Raw genomic sequence first — 17,097 nt, 5'->3', positions numbered from 1 at the left:
AAATTACTCAAATCTTATCAAGTGTTCTTAATTTTACACTATATTTTCCCTGGTTTCAGTTCATCTCCTTACTCCTGTTCATACATCCTTTTCATTTTAAACAATGCATGTCCTTCAAAGAAGGCGTAGTACTCCGGAACGTCTGATTCAGGCTGTCTTTGAGACAGGCTTGCTGTAACTGATACGAACGTGTTAAGAAAGGGGTGGAATAACTCAACTTTCCAATTTTATTTTCGTTGCTTGAATATGCTTTGTAGGAGAGTTTCTTGGAAGGGCAACAAACAGTACCATGACCAAGGCTTTTATATCCTTCAGCTTCATTTATTCATGTTGCTGGTTTTTTGTCCACATTTGCTCTGAAAGGGTGCAGCACAGCAGGTCTTATTTATTAACAGGATATTTGGCTAGAAGCTCTTTGTCAGAACAAATCTTTGTTCAACAAAGTAACAGAAGCAGTGTGAAGTAGAAGGTTTTCCATTAGCATTCTGCCTAGAACAAAGGTGCAGTTCTGCAACTAAGGACTTCGTTCATGTCTCTCTGTTTTCTGTTTCAGAAGGGGCACAACAACTGCATGCTAAGTGCATTTAAACAGCTTCATTCTTTGGATCCAGATCTAAAAAGAAGATATCTTTTACCAGTATGTCCAAGGCAGGGTTCTTGAAGAACACAGCTGTTGCTGTGTTATCTCATCTCTTCTTCTCAAAAGGCAAGTCTTTTCTTGTTTAAAGTGTGAAGGAGATTTATCATTCCTGTTTTACTAAAATTGCTGGCCCAAGCTTTGTTTGCTTTCCTGAATAAAATTAACAGGATTTGTTCCAGGAATCGGCACTAGAAAGATTAACAAAATAATGTTTGTGGGAGGGAAATAATTTTGGAAATCCTTCATGTTTATAGCTTCAAAGTAATATAGCAATCAAGAAATCAGCATGTTTCATCTCAGGCAGTACCACAGAAATCTTAATCTTTGACTGTTACAATAATGCTTAAATATTATTTTGGGGAACATCTGGCCTTTTAGAGAGCATTTCATACTTACTGATTTTAATAGTCTTTATCAGTGTAGGCAGCATTTCAATGTGAGTGGAAAACAGCCCAGATTTGCTGTACAAACGATCAGAAACAGACAGACAAAGAGTAGTTATTAATCTGAATTATAAGTTCCCTTATATATTTTTGAGAATTGTTATTTAGCTTTATATTATTTAGCCTTATAATTTTTCAGGAAGATATAAATTTATTGGAAATGTCTGACATATAAAAATTTATCTGTTTAAAGTTTGCTGAGTTTTGAAGTGTTTAAAGGAAACATTTCCTTAACAAGAGGGTAGTGAAACACTGGAACAGGCTTCCTAGAGAGGTGGTCATGCCAGTCCATGTTCAAAAGGCATTTGGACAATGCCCGTACTAAAATGCTGTAACTTTTGGTCAGCCCTGAAGCGGTCAGGCAATTGGACTAGATGATTGTTGTAGGTCCCTTCCAACTGAGCTAGTCTAGTATAGTCTAGTCTAGTCTAGTCTAGTCTAGTCTATACAATTATTTGATTTGATATAAAATATTTTTACCCTTTTTTTTTATAAAATCTCAATGTTTAACATGAAAGTGTTGAAGTCAGAGTACCTTACGAGGTCAAAGTGTGTAAATGGGTGCATTAGCTGTGCTTAACTCATAACATTTCCTACCTGGCAAAGCAGCATGCTCTTCTTTGGAGCTGTGGGCTCACAAGCAGTGGCAAATCATTTTGCCTTTGATTCTGAGGTCCGTATGGTGCTTAGTGTGCACTTTAGAAGAGCAGCATGTGGTATATGCAATTATTTCTGACTTGATCTGTTTTGAGTATATATTGAACTTCATTGCTGTTACTTTCTTCCTTAATGTTAAGCAGTAAATATGCTACAGGGAGGAAAGGAAGAGCAGTGAATTGTTATGGGGAGAGCCTGTGATTTTGAATAAAGTGTAGGCAACAGCATCACTCACAGGTGCCCTAGTTTTTGCTATCATAAGCTTGCACTCAGAAATAGCTGGGTTTCCTTTTCTGTGCTATCTTCATAGGAAAATGAAAGCTGAAATTCTCATTTATATTTTAAGTGCCCCATGCCAAGGATGCCCACGGCCACGTGCTTCAATGAGCCACACTCAAATTCTGCTTCACTCCACAGTTAGCCCTGCTGAAGTCAGCATAAATAAAGGAAGTACATGACCTAGAACATCAGGTTTTACTCATATAGATATGCACAGTCTCATTTGATATTTACTGGAATTCTCTGGCTCATATAAAGAGTTCATATGGAGTTTCTGTAGGAACACTTTTTTGGTTCTGCGTGCTATAAAGAATGGATACCTTAATGTATCTAGCATCTGTGAAATTTATGTATCAAATATTCTCTCGATTCTTTATTGTTTTCAGTTTTGTTGCAAAACCACACATATCTTTGCTGTTCAAAAGACCTAAGAATAGAGATTCTCTTACCCACCTTGAGATTATATGAAATTAGTTTATTGCATCCTTATTTGATGAAACTTGTGTTTCTCAGAATCAGTTAATAAAAAAATATTTTTAACATAATTAGGGATTAAGAAGGAAAAGGTGCTCCATCTCATCTGCAATGCTTATTTGCTTTAAGTCCCCCTAATAATTTACAGTAGTTTCCCCTTCCCCAGTCAGTACTCCTCAGGGAAGGCTGCGATACTGCTCAGCTCTTCACATTTGGAGTTTGAGTGCACAGAATAAGTTACTACACGTCATTTTTTTCACAGTAATTGTCCATGTGTCTTCTTATCCCCTAAAAAGTGTGAAGTAATCTAAGACAGTTTACCCTATACAGATTGAAAGGCAATTCCTCATTCGAGAGAAGCAAACAATTCCAAAGCAGTTGCTGCAAAGACACTGATGTACAGTAGCTTACTGATGTGTGGTTCACCTTAGAACCATTTTCTGCGTGAGAAGACTCATGATCAGCTGTCTAAGCTGGGATACACTGAAGCATTGGTCACGTTTTAGCAAATTTTATAAAGCTCAGAATTTTGTACCATTTTTATACACTGAAGATCATGATTAAATTTTAAATCTCTACAGACATTAAGTAAATACTGTATTTATGCATAAGCATAAATTATCCTCACTCTTCAGAAATGTCAAATTTAATACAGAGCTTCTGAAGTACCTTAATTTATTCAAGGGAAATACACGCAAAATACTTCATACAAAAAGGCAGCTGCCACCTATGGACTGAAACAAGTGATCAAGGTTATCAGCTGAATTAGAGGCTGAACTAGGCTAGCACAAGAGTGATGTAATTCAAGTCATTTTAGCCTGCATTGAAAAATGGCTAAATTAACTCAAGTGACTTTGCATCTATCATAAAAATTAGCATGTAGTTCATCACTATCGCTCAATTAACGCAACATAGCTTGCTACATTATAGAAACTTTGTGCTTGAGTCCTTGCTTTTATTAGGATCATTTAAGGACCAGTTTTAGTGTATGGATAATTTGCTTCATCACCTGTGAAGAAGAAATGTGACAGTAATTTTGTACAGCTATCAGCAGCACACCCAGTTTTGACAGTAAGATGATGTTATTCCCTGTTTCTCAGCCTGTGCTTACTATGGGAAAGAACAAGGTGCCAGGCTGTGAAATTTTAATTTTCCATTGCACCTGGCGCAGCCTTAGAAAATGTGCCTAGAACAGAATAATCATGACTTCACTGGAGTCAGTCTTTTGTGCTTTTACAAGTAAATATAGCATTGAGTTTGAAATCAGTGGCGTTTTTCAGAAATTCACTAGTTTTTGAGCTGTCCACAGGCGAAGACATTAACCTGTAATAGCAACAAATCACAAGTGATGCAAAACAGCTGTGAAGTGTCTCATACTGTGAGATGTATTTTCAATGACTTTATTAAAGTTTTTATACTGCAAAAAAAATTGAATTGTATTTGCCACATCAGCTGTGTAAGGGAACAGAGGAGAAATTTACTATGAACTTAATTAAATTGCTATGCATAATGCCAAGGAAGATCACTGGCAACATAATAAATCCTCTTGGACCAAAGGTGTTTAAAGAGATAATTCACCTGATGATAATGGCCTTTGAGATTATAAATGTTGGTTATTTGCTTCAGAGCTAGCTATTTCTCATGGAATTATCATACTAAAGATATTGCTTTTATGAAAGATTTAATTATAATTGGTTTTCTCTAAGACGTGCTGAATACATATAAAGCTGAGCAATTAATAAATACCATGTTGTGTCATTTGTGTATGCCATGGATTCAGAAAATGGCAAAATAAATCATTTTCCTTTCATTTGTGTCCATGAAGATTTTGAGTATTCTCAATGAATGCGGCAAAATTGCATCAATAAAAAATTAGCATAAAAGAGGAAAATTGACTCAGGCTGGACTGACTACCCATCAGCAGATACTAAGTGCCTCTGTTAAAAGTTGTGCCTCTAGATAATGTGACAGATTTATTCAGTTCTGTGTTCATGGAAAGAATTTGACCCCTAGGTTTTAATCTTCTTCAAGAAAATAAATAGTTCGGAAAATAATTTTGGAAATTAATCTCTGTTCGTTTAGACAGGCACATTTCTTCCAGCTCTAATTAACATTTTGCAACTGGTTGAATCGGTATGTCAAATGGTCTTGGGAGAGCTCCATCTGAGAATTATCAGAGCCCTCAGGTGTCGTCCTTGCCTTGGCTGTGGGAGAACCCCTCAGCTGAGGTAAAGGAGGTCCCACCACATCCTAGTGAGGACGTGCTTCACTAAGTCTGTCCTCAGAGCCAGTGATCTAGAGTGTGGGTTGCAAACCAGTCCTAGGCATGGATTAGCTGCACACCATGAAATCTCAGAAAGTTGTGCATATGCTAGTCAAGAGGAGTGAAGTATCCATGGAAGCTTTCTTGCTGAAAATTTCAGAAAATTTGGGAGAGAGACCGGGTAGTTCAGGATCTGAGGAATTAGATTTTTTACCATCTCTCCCAAAAAAGCTATCAATTCCCTACGGTGCTCTCTGTAACAGTGTAAGGAATACAGTTGTGTGAGCGAATTTAAATGTGAAGAATAGACAAAGAAGCAGGAGACGTCGTATTTTTACATCCATGGGTCCTTTTCCATATTTTGACTGTGCCTTCTTCCATTCATACACACAAGTCAAAAGGTCAGACAGTATCTCACTAGATACTGAAGAAGCATTCATTCAGACACACACACGTGAAATACTACTTTTATCAGAGTCCCTTTTCCTCAACTAAATAATCTCAAACATTTTGATTCAGGATCTCCCTTGGATTTTTTTATAAATACTTTGTGATTAGCAATTGCAAATGATGTCCACATCTAATTTAATTGTTAGCAGAGCACCACTCCTAGGATGTATACACCAAAAACTGTGCTTTCCTCAGAAAGCAGTAAATTCCTCTGTATGCATTTCAAAGGTTGTATGGCTTGTGTTGCTGCCTTCTTGCACTTGAACAGTAAACTAATTTTAAATCCTTTAAAAAGATCTATAAAATTAGCAGAATTTAGCATGCGGATAAGGCATTAAAATTGAGTGAGTTTTTACTACAGTTATGTAGAATACTAAGATTTGGAAGATCATTTATCATTAAATCTCAGTAAGAATAGAATTGACAATCCTATTCATGAGACTGACTTTGAGCCTAAATAATTTAAGTTAATTCAAGTCGTGTAAGCTACAGTGGTGCTGCAGTGACTGGGTCACTAAATAGTGCTACTTCAGTGAATTGATTTCAAAATTGATAGCCTGGAAACTGCTGTAATACCATTAAATTCTGTAAAACTGAGCGTGGTACTGCATTTTTTCCTGACCTACATTTCTGCAGTATTTCTGAAAGGCATTAGTGCAATTGGTTTGAATGCAGATGTGGGATTTTGAAGCAAGGTGTAACAGATCTGATTATTATTTAAAAAAAAGCAAAAACACCTTAAAATAGAACCTGATACCTAATGCCCTATATTAATTCAATGATATCACTACAATTTTTATTTTAGTGTCAGATGAAAGTAATTATCCTGTATCTCAATACTGAAGGCTTTGGCAAAGGAACGTTAACTACTGCAGGAATTTTTGCAGCAATCTATTATCGAGTTAATTGCCTCTAACTGTACTTTGTTCTTCATGTAGATTTAATTCTTACATTTATTTTGATCAGCAAGAATTTCTAGCACAATCCAGGAATCTAGCACAATAGGAAATGTCAGAGTTTATTAAAACAGTGCTTTTGCCCACTAAGAACCGTCAGCTCCGGGATCAGGTAGGTCAGGATCTCCAGTGAAGCCCATGAAGGCAGGTACATTGGGCAGCTCTGGTCAGAGCGAGGTTCTCCCTGTTCTCTGAGCTCTTCAGTTTAGGAGCCTCTGCCACGCTTCTTATGAAGCAGTTGCTGCTACCAGCTTGGTCCCTTGAGACTGCTCAGTAATTAACTCATTGGACAGTTGCATTTGGCCCCTAACACCCGAGTAAGTGAATCCTTAATTCCCCTGCACAATCACAAAAATGTGATTTCTCTAAAAACCTACAAATAGGTGGCAAACTGAACGAAAATTCATAAATGAGTTACAAGGAATTTTTATTCTTATTCACATAGTAACAGCTTCTCTAACAGTTGAAAAAGATGTGCATTGGGAAAAATCTCTTATTTCCCATTGTTCGTACAGCACAAGGGGTGTCATTTGATGTCAAATTAATGTGTCTGGAGACGTTGGTGTGTGACTATAATTACTCTGAGTGGAGGACTGATTTAACGATTCTGAAAAAAGTTCATTTTATTACACCAGCTTGAATTATCTTTGTATTTGTGGATGCATAGAGGGAGAGATTTACATATAAATACGTCCTGGTTTCAGCTGGGGCAGAGTTCATTTTCTTTCTAGTGTTCTAGCGGCTGCTGTGTTTGGTTTGGTATGAAAGGAATGTCAATAATGCATATAGTTGTAGTTGTTGCCAGGTGTTGTTTATATTTTTCAAGGACTTTTTTCAGCTTCCCTTAGAAGTCGAGAAGGAGCCTAGAGAGAACGATGGAATGGGCAATGGGATATTGCGTACCATAGACCTCATGCTTGGTATATAAACAGGGTTAGCTGGGGGGTGACTCACCAATTTACCTGGTGGTGAGTCACTTGTGTCTTGTATATTCTTTTACCATTATTACTAGAATTGTTGTTATTTTTCCTTTTCCGTTATTGTTATATCAAATTGTCTTTATCTCAACCCACAAGGGTTATTTTTCCTTTCCCTTTTCCCTTCCTTTTCACCCTCTTCTCCCCACCCTTCTGGGTGGAAGGGGGAGGTGAGAGAGTGGCTGTGTGGTCCTAGTTGCCGGCTAGGGTTAAACCGCAATAACATATAGGTGTGCACATGATATATGTGCTTATAGGACTTCCTATTGGTATTAAAATCTGAAAAGTTACGCAAACCACTGAAGAATATAGGGATACAGATATTTTTACTTCAGTTTCAGCATTATCTGTTCAGCAATTGTGACCAAAGTTACTACACCTCTTTCAAGACAAAATGACTATAATACTGCCAAATAAAATGATAAAGCTGCAATTACAATTTACACACTGCTCATTTAAAATAACTATTTCTCAGAAGTGTATTTTTTAGGCCATCCGATCTGCTCCTCCCACAGCACCTAAAGTCTCATGTAAATTCTATATATTAGGGGCCATGTAAAGAACTGAAAAAGTTGTATTTACAAAAGAGTAAAGTAAGTTAATTTTCAGTGTTAGACAATTTGGAGACTTCGGTAGCTGGGAGCTATAAGAAGCTAGTGGAGAAGCTAGGGGTACAACCACAGGAACCCCCCACCCACTGCAAAGATCACTGAGGGACCTCTCCACTTGGATGGTGGCATGCAGCTCAGCACCCCGGTTGCCATTACACTCTTCCTGAACCTCAGCAGGCTAAGCTGTCTCTGGGCATTTTCCTTTTCCAAGCACCAAGGGTACTGTCCCAGAAACATCTCCGTGGCATTGGAATGTGGCTCTTTCTGGTGCAGTCATTCCCATGGCCGTAGCCTAATTAAAGTTACTGGGCCATGTGACAAATCAAAGCATCATCATACGGGTTCAGCTGGGAAAGGCGTGACCTGCAAAGTCTGGCTGAAATCACTGAGGTGTCATTTCAGTAACCCAAATATTTTCAGTTTTTTATGTGTTATTCTTCAGACCAATATTCTAAGGATGTTAAATACCCTCTGATCAAAGACAGCAAGTTTCTGATAAACTAATGCCTTACATTTGGCTTATTCTTGCTGTTATGAGGAAATGGCTGACAAAAGCCTTGAAAATTACTCACTTCTTCATGCTCATTTAAATGGATATTTTCTTTCTTTTAAATATAATCTTGTATATATGTATTTCTTTACATATATATTATATAAGACTCATAATCCTATGTATTATATTCATCTTTAAGTATAAACAACCTTACAAAATGCCTTCAAGGCATGAAAAAAATTTGACTTTCATTTCTCTGATATATTTTTACAATATGTAATTTTTCAACATTTTCTTAAAACAGCTTGATCTTAAAAGCCTTGCTTTTCATTTCACTACATCTTGGCATTCGTATGCACCAAGTGAAATGAAAGACTAATGCAGTTATTTAATTTTAGGAGTAGATGTGCAACTGAAGTCAGTGGTTCTTTCTCCCTCCGTTGTGCATACTTTGTAGAAATTATTCATGTTTGGCATGAGACCAACTTTGGCAGTACAAGGGTTTTGATTTACTGCTCCCCTCCTTCCAGAATTACAGCTAAAAGCCCCGTGCTGTGTCCTCTGGGAAACACTGCGGCTAGTGACGGAAGCTATGGCTCCACTGCTGGGGAAGGCACAGGGAGGTGGCCTTGTCTGTACCCACCGAACGGCCTTCTCCTCTGCAGCGACAGCACTGTGGCCTCGCAACATACCGCAGGTGGCTGCTTTGGGTCTGTTCCTGAGCTTGTGAAAATGCAATTGTATGATTTCATTTCCCACACAGCCTAATCAACTGGCCATGAATAATAACTTGTGACAAATTTAACCCCTCTCCGATTCTGTCGGTAGGCTCAGGGTTGCTGGGAAAAAGGAAAACAATTCTGTTTCTCTTACCCATTTTATTCCCACTTTGACTTCCCATTCAAAATGTAATTTGTCATCTTCACCTCCCCCAAAAGAGCTGACACTTTTCAAGGCTGTAATGCCACTCTTGAGCCAGCCAGGAGAGGGTGCTGGAGAACAGAGTCTGTCATACGGCTCCCTGGGTACTTTTGTTCCTCAAAATGCAAACCGGAGTCCATTAAAGCTATTCTGCTTTTATTTTATCCCATCTCTTTACTTCATTCCTTTGCTAATTCATACTTCTTACTGCCCAATCTATCCCCTGCAAAGAGCATATTACAAGTACAGGAAAATAATACACCCAGATCTCCTCAGGTCTGGGATTTTGTTGAGATGGATTGATCTGTAGTTTGGAGAAGACTTAACATCCTCTAATCTTACACGTGAATTTATGTACCTGCCTCACCCATGTACCTGCTTAAAGGTTCTCTAGAAAATCACAAAACCATAGGATGATAGAATGGATTGGGTTGAAAGGGACTTTAAAGATCATCCAGTCCGACCCACCTGCCATGGACAGAGACATCTTTCACTAGATCAGGTTGCTCAGAGCCTCATCCAACCTGGCCTTGAACACCTCTGTGGAGGCATCCACAGCTTTCTCAGGGCAACCTGGTCCAGTGCCTCACCACTCGCATTTAAAAAAAAGTTCTTCCTAATACCTAATCTAAATCTCCCCTCCTTTAGTTTAAAAACGTTAGCCCTCGTCCTATAGCTACTACCTGACAAAGAGTCCCTCCCCCTCTTTCCTCTAGGCACCCTTTAGGTACTGGAAGGCTGCTATAAGGAGCCTTCTCTTCTCCAGGCTGTACAACCCCTACTCTCTCAGCCTGTCCTCATAGGAGAGGTGCTCCAGTCCTCTCATCATCTTTGTGGCCCTTCTCTGGACCCACTCTAGCAGGTACATGTCTATCTTGTACGGTGGGGTTTCATGAGAGCAAAGAGAGGGAGAATCACCTCCCTCGACATGCTGGCCATGCTTCTTTTGATGCAGCCCAGGATAAGGGTGGCTTTCTGGGCTGTAAGTGTACTTTGCTGGCTCATGTCCAATTTTTCATCCACCAGTATTCTCAAGTCTTTCTCCGCAGAGCTGTTCTGAATCCCTTCACCCCTCAGTCTGTATTTATACATGGGATTGCCCTGACCCAAGTGCAGAACCTTGCACTTGGCCTTGTTGAACTTCATGGTCCCACTCCTCAAGCCTGTCAAGGTCTCTGAATGATGTCCATTCCCTCAAGCATATCAACTGCACCACTCAGCTTGGTGTCAGCCACAAACTTGCTGAGGATGCACTCAAACCTACTGGCTATGTCATTAATAAAGATATTGAGCAGTACTGGTCCCAGTATGGACCTTTGACGAACACCACTTGTTACTGATCACCATTTGGACATTGAGCTATTGAATACAACTCTTTGGATGTGGCCATCCAGCTAATTCCTAATCCATCAAATAGCTCATCCATCAAATCCATATCTCTCCAATTTAGCAACAAGGATGTTGTGTGGCTTTATGTCAAAAGTCTTACAAAAGTAAAGATAGATGACATCAGACTGAGAACAGCTTTGAAGAACAGAACAATGACATTTATTTATTTTTCTTACTGTTTCACTTTTTAAACTTGTTGCGGGAGGTTGCAGACTGGCACTATACTATGCTTTTGGCTTGCAGGAGGGTCCCAATAGACCATAGCATGCTCAGACCAGTGTCTCTGTACTCGGGGCATCTCAGCTCTGACAGTTCCCTACTCTGAGTCACCCTGAGAGCGGACTTAAAAGAGGGCCAGAGGTGGCCCACGAGGTCTGTGCTCCAGGGCACAGCAGCAGGAAAGCTGTAGCTGCTCCTTGATTCACTGTCATAGTCATACAGGCACCAAGCATGGGCCAGGGTGCTCTGCTACTGAGCCAAAACTTGTTCTATAAAAGTGATTTTCTTAGGTAATTTTCTTCATTTTCTCTGTGGCATCTACCAAATTTGATAGTTTGGACATTTGTGATCTGCTGACAAACACATTGTGACATCCTCACTAATTTCAAGACAGAGACTGTCAAACAGCTGCAAAATTATTATTAATTATTAGTTAACAAAGTTATTAAAATACTTAACTTGAGCTTTGACTTGAATCTGCCACTTAGGAATGGAAGGCTCTGTCTCAGTCAAATCTTTTAGCCATCCAAGTTCCAAAGATCAAATTTATTAACTTTCTTAGCCTGCAGCCTAGAATTAGGAAACAGAAGTCCTCTGGAACAGGAAGTATTTAGATAAATTACTGCATCATCACAGCTTTTAAATTAGAATGTTTCTTGGTCCAATTTTGTTCAATATATTCATTAATGACCTAGATGAGGGGACAGAGTGTACGCTCAGCAAGTTTGCTGATGATACCAAGCTGGGAGGGGTGGCCGACACTCCAGAGGGCCGTGCTGCCATCCAGCGTGACCTGGACAGGCTGGAGAGCTGGGCAGAGAAGAACCTCAGAAGGTTCAACAAAAGCAAGTGTAGGGTCCTGCACCTGGGGAGGAAGAATGCTAAGCACCAGTATAGGTTAGGGGCAGACATGCTGGGAAGCAGCTCTGAGGAGAAGGACCTGGGGGTCCTAGTAGACAGCAAATTATCCATGAGCCAGCAGTGTGCCCTTGTCGCCAAGAAGGCCAACGGCATCCTGGGCTGCATAGGGAAGACTGTGGCCAGTAGGTCTAGGGAGGTCATTCTCCCTCTCTACTCTGCACTGGTGAGGCCACAACTGGAGTACTGTGTCCAGTTTTGGGCTCCCCAGTTCAAGAGGGACAGGGAACTACTGGAGCGAGTCCAGCGAAGGGCAACAAAGATGACTGAGGGATTGGAGCATCTGCCTTATGAGGAAATGCTGAGAGAGCTGGGACTCTTTAGCCTGGAGAAGAGAAGGTTGAGGGGGGACCTGATTAATGGTTACAAGTATCTAAAGGGTGGGTTTAAGGAGGACGGAGCCAGGCTCTTTTCAATGGTTCCCAGTGACAGGACAAGGGGCAATGGGCACAAGCTGGAACATAGGAAGTTCCGTTCAAATACACGGAACAACTTCTTTACAGTGAGGGTGACAGAGCACTGGAACAGGCTGCCCAGGGAGGTTGTGGAGTCCCCTTCTCTGGAGATTTTCAAGACCCGCCTGGATGCAGCCCTGAGGGATGTGCTTTAGGCAATCCTGCTCTATCAGGGGAGTTGGACTAGATGATCTCTAGAGGTCCCTTCCAACTCTGAAGATTCCGTGATTCCGTGATTCCGTGATATTTTTAGATACGTGAAAAAAAAATGCTAGTATACTAGTATGGTGTTGCTACTTTTATAAATGCTGCTATGATTTCTTGGCTTCAGAAAGCAACAAAAAGCAGTATGAATAATTAAAGAATAAAACCAAGAAAGATGGCATTGCTTTCAGGCAGACAAAACATCCAGGCTAACAAGTAATTATAACAGCAAACTTAGAATGTATAGCCTTTCTCCCGTGCTTTCATTAATTCCAAGAGCTTCCATATGTGGAAGCTTCCACCTTCCACATGACCTGTGTTCCCCAGTCTTAATAGCAGAAGCACCTTCACGTGACCCATCAAAGCAATTAAGGGAGTTCTTTGCCATACTATTAAAATGAACTGCATAATGTTTTTTATCTGGCACAATTAATTTACTCTATCAAATTTGGAAATTTTTTTTCCTAAATTCAGCTGATTGTAGTGTTTTTAATGCTTTCAGAACTAGTCTTAGTTATTTTTAAATGCATGTGAGTTTTCAAGTGCTGGAGCTCAGCTCACCTGGCCTGCGTTAAGGCGTCAGAGCAAACTTTTAACTGGACGCAACACGTATAATCCATCAGTTCAATCATCTGAGGATAGAACAAGAGACGGCAAGGATGCCCTTTCCTTATTCAGCTCTGGGAATGGAATAGCAGCTACAACCTTCTTAGGGTGCCTTTTCCATCCATCATGCCTGAGTCTATAGGACACGCAGATGTCCTGCCCCCAGGCTGCCCTGGCTGGTGGTGCTGCAGCCCGCTTCCACGGAGCAGCCAGGGAACGTGCCAGCAACATCCAGGGGCTGCGCCAACGCATGTCCCATCTTTTCTGTGCAAGAGGTACAGGGCGACACAGTGGGTAAGGGAAGGATGGGAGTAAGGATGGGAGAGCAGCCTCTTCCATCTGAGATGGACTTGTGCAATTGAGGAATGAGCAGCCGGTCAATGGGAAATGCAGTGACCGGAGAGGGGACAAATGTTGCTGTTGATATGAAGTTAATCAGGGCAAGATGTGAGTTGCCTGAGTGCTGTTGCGTTATGATGCTGAGTGGTTAGGCCATAATGTCACAGAAAAAACTTAACAAGAAGCAGTGGTGTCACCTCACACCTAATTAAGCTGCAGAATGCCGTTCTGCAGAAGGTGGTGGGCTTTGAGAGTGTAGAGATGGCTGCAGAAAACAACTGGGAAAATTCATGGATCAAAATATGACAATTTCACCTCTGCTGAGGAAAGCCCTTGACCTACAAATTGCCACAGGCTGAGAAAATATTTTGCAAGCATATCTCTGCATTTGTAACCCTGCCCTTGTGTGCTTTCTCATGCTGGCCAGTGGCAGTCAGGACACTGTCACACAGCCCTTTAGCCTGAGCTCCTATGGCCTTTCTTAGGTTCTCGTTAGTTTAAGCGTTTGCCTTATAACAAAAATGAATTTGAAAACCAATGGGAAAAAACTGATTTAATTCCAAAATTTCCAAGTAAACTTTGACAGTACGGCATCACTTCTATGCCTGTTTAATCTGGAAGGCATTCTTCCAGTATGGTATTTTAGCTTATAATTTTTCCCCTTATATTCAAATATATATTCAACTTTAGCATTATTTATTGCATTTCTTTTATAGGATGAGTACCTGCCAGAAGACATTTCTTCTAAAGACAGTATATTTTCTGGTTTTGATAGGGAAGAAGGATTTCTATGAATTCCATAGAAAATTCTGTTTAGCTAGAGTAATGTTAGCAGATGTGATTTATAATACTGTGCAGGGACACCATAGTTATGAATTACTTTGTCTTTTCGAATATTGACACACATTATCTTCCTAATACCAAAACCCATTTTCTTTCTTTTTAGAGATAAAATCAAGTATATAATTAAATATCTTCATTACATTGATTTTTATGAATTTATTATTAAAAAAGCACACGTACATACACATTTTGTTCCTCGAATATACATAAATACATACAAGTACATATAGGTTTATGGTATTTTTTTTCTCACCTTTGAGATGCCCACTTTCTGAAAAAAAATATATCAGACGTTATGTTTTAAAATTAAGTGACATGAATATACATATTAAGCCAGACCTAGCCAACACTTCAATGGAAATTTTCTCTAAAACGACTATGAGATAACAGATTTTAATTGCAGGACAAACTTATGACCCTCATACAAGTGAATAAAAAAGTGGGGCATTTGGAGTACTTTAATAATAGGACAAAAAAACGAGTTGTTAGTCTGCCTCTCAGCGGGTATGCACAAATGATGCTGCCAAGCTTCCTTTCCCTAGAAAGATGACTTGCCAATCAAGTGGTTACCACTGGTGACAACTGTGAAAGATCTCAGCTTTGAAAAGGGACGCAAGAGGTTAAGAAGAATGAAGTTCCATCCTAAGGATTCGATCGCACCTGCTAGGAACCGGTCCCTGGCAGGAGGGCTGACAGGCACGGACACAGCCCCCGTAATAAACTCCCAGGCAGCAACAATCCCTGCTGCAGTCTGAGGGCAACTGGGCTGGAGCCTAGAAAGCTAGATTTTATTCTGGTAATATCCACCAGTGTTCAATTGGGAGCCAGACACAGTGCTGGCCTTGTCTCAATTACCGCCCCCGCCCCCGGCTCCTAACCAAAATGATAATTTTTGTACAAACTATCTGCAAGCATCCGGAGGAACAGGAGATGACTAACAGCCAATGTGGATTAGTTAAGAATAAATTATGTCAAGGCAATATAAATTCCTTTGTGACAGGGTGACAGGCCCGCGGGTAAGAGAGAAGCAGCTGAAGTCATGTATTTTGATTTTAGAACTTCTTTTGACACTGTACTGACAGTGCGTTCTCAAAGCGAACCAGGGACACGTGATAGAGATGAAAATATCATTGACTGGGTGCGAAACCAGTTACAAAATCATATCAAGAGGACAGTTATCAATGGTTCACTGTAAAAATGGCAGCATATATTTCAGTAGGGTCCTCAGGGATCTGCCCTAGGTCTGGCAAGCAGTTCCATTAATAGCCGGCACGATGAAATAAGGAGTATCTGATTAACGGGCAGGCAACTTCAAGCTGAACAGGACTGCCAGTGCTTTGAAGAATGCTTAGAATTCAAAATCATCCTAACAAATGATATCACCTTAGTATAAGAGGATCATTTTCTGAAAAGGATAAATGAAAATTAAGGAAGGAATAATGAGCTGTACAGAATGAGGAAGAACTCGCTAGGTAGCAGTGCTGCAGTAAAGGATCGGGACTGCTGTGAAACACAAGCTAACTCCGCTGTCGTATGAACAGAAAAAAAACGCATCATGGTTTCTACAGGTGCTGAGCGTGAAGTACTTCTGCAGCTCGCAGGGGATCAACTGCAATAGCGTGTCCAGTTGAGCCCCTGGATGTGGGGTTGAGCCCCGGATGCCACCTGGAGCTGCTATAGGTGTGATGGGAACTGCAAATCAAGCCCTTCAAACAAAACTTTGCACAAAATACAGGTGTTAGGCATACATAAGAGGTAAGTAGAGGGCAATATTCAAGTGCATAAAACGTTGCTACAACGACAAAAAGGGCACTCTGCTCTTCATGGTTGTGGTGGACAGGACAAAAAGTCATAAGTGTAACACTTCAGCACAGAAAATTCACACCGAACACCTAATAAAGACAATTAAGAGTGGAGACATAATTTAGTCGGGGAGATTATGGAAACCATCACTGGAGACTTTCAAGAGCAAGTTAGACATATATCCACCAGAAACAACATAGGCATAGTTAAATCTCTTACTACTAGAATAGTTTCAATTACCATTTACAGGGAACAATATTATTTGATATATTCGACAAAGTAGAAAACCAAAACACACACACCGACATTAGGAAGGAACCGGATTTGTTACGTGCAGCGACAGAAAGTCTGAGCGTCTCCAGATAAGCGCACGCCTGTGCCTTCCACAGCCCCGGGCAAGTCCCAGGCGCACCGCTGCCTGAAGAATCACAGCTTCTCTCACGCTTCTCCAACATCCCTATGAGAAGCAACAGGGTAACATGCCATCTATACCACTTAGAACATTTCAAATGCGTTTATAATTATTACAAAGACAATGATGTTTGCCAAGATCCAGAACCTGCAGGAGGAGGATAAAAAATTCCTGTTATTGGAAACATTAAATCAACTGCTATGCAAACTTCCTGATTACAGAACAAGGTGTCACTTAATTTCTTCGTTCCACAGAACAAAGTGAATTCAGATTTATTTAATATCGCCATTATTTTAAATATCAAATGAGGTCAGACTCTGTAATCTAAAAGCATTTTCTGAATGGGAAAAATTCCAAGTATGATTTCATATTGTTCATATTTTTTTCTAGTCTTATTGGGAACTGAATAGAGGCTTCTGACAAGGAGCTGGAGAAAACTTACAAGGGCTTCAATAAAAACAGAAATAAGTGATCATTAAGACAAGTTAGGAAAGGCTCACATCATCTAAGAACTGTGAAAAAGCCAGGGAGTATGAATAGCATTTGTGACACATTGCAATATGAATCCAGTAAGAGATTTAATTACTTTTTCTCTGTCTACAGAACATAAGATTCTAATTGGAGAAGCAAGAAATGACACCACCTCTGCTGATGCTATCAGTTGCCTGTCATTGAAAGTGGACCTTGTCAGTAGATGTTCCCACCCTACAAAGCACCACAACACTATGTGCTTCTAAAATCCCTA

This window comes from Larus michahellis, chromosome 2 (assembly GCF_964199755.1).
Source record: "Larus michahellis chromosome 2, bLarMic1.1, whole genome shotgun sequence".
NCBI classification, from domain to species: Eukaryota; Metazoa; Chordata; class Aves; order Charadriiformes; family Laridae; genus Larus; species Larus michahellis.
Note: the sequence above shows the minus strand (reverse complement) of the source record.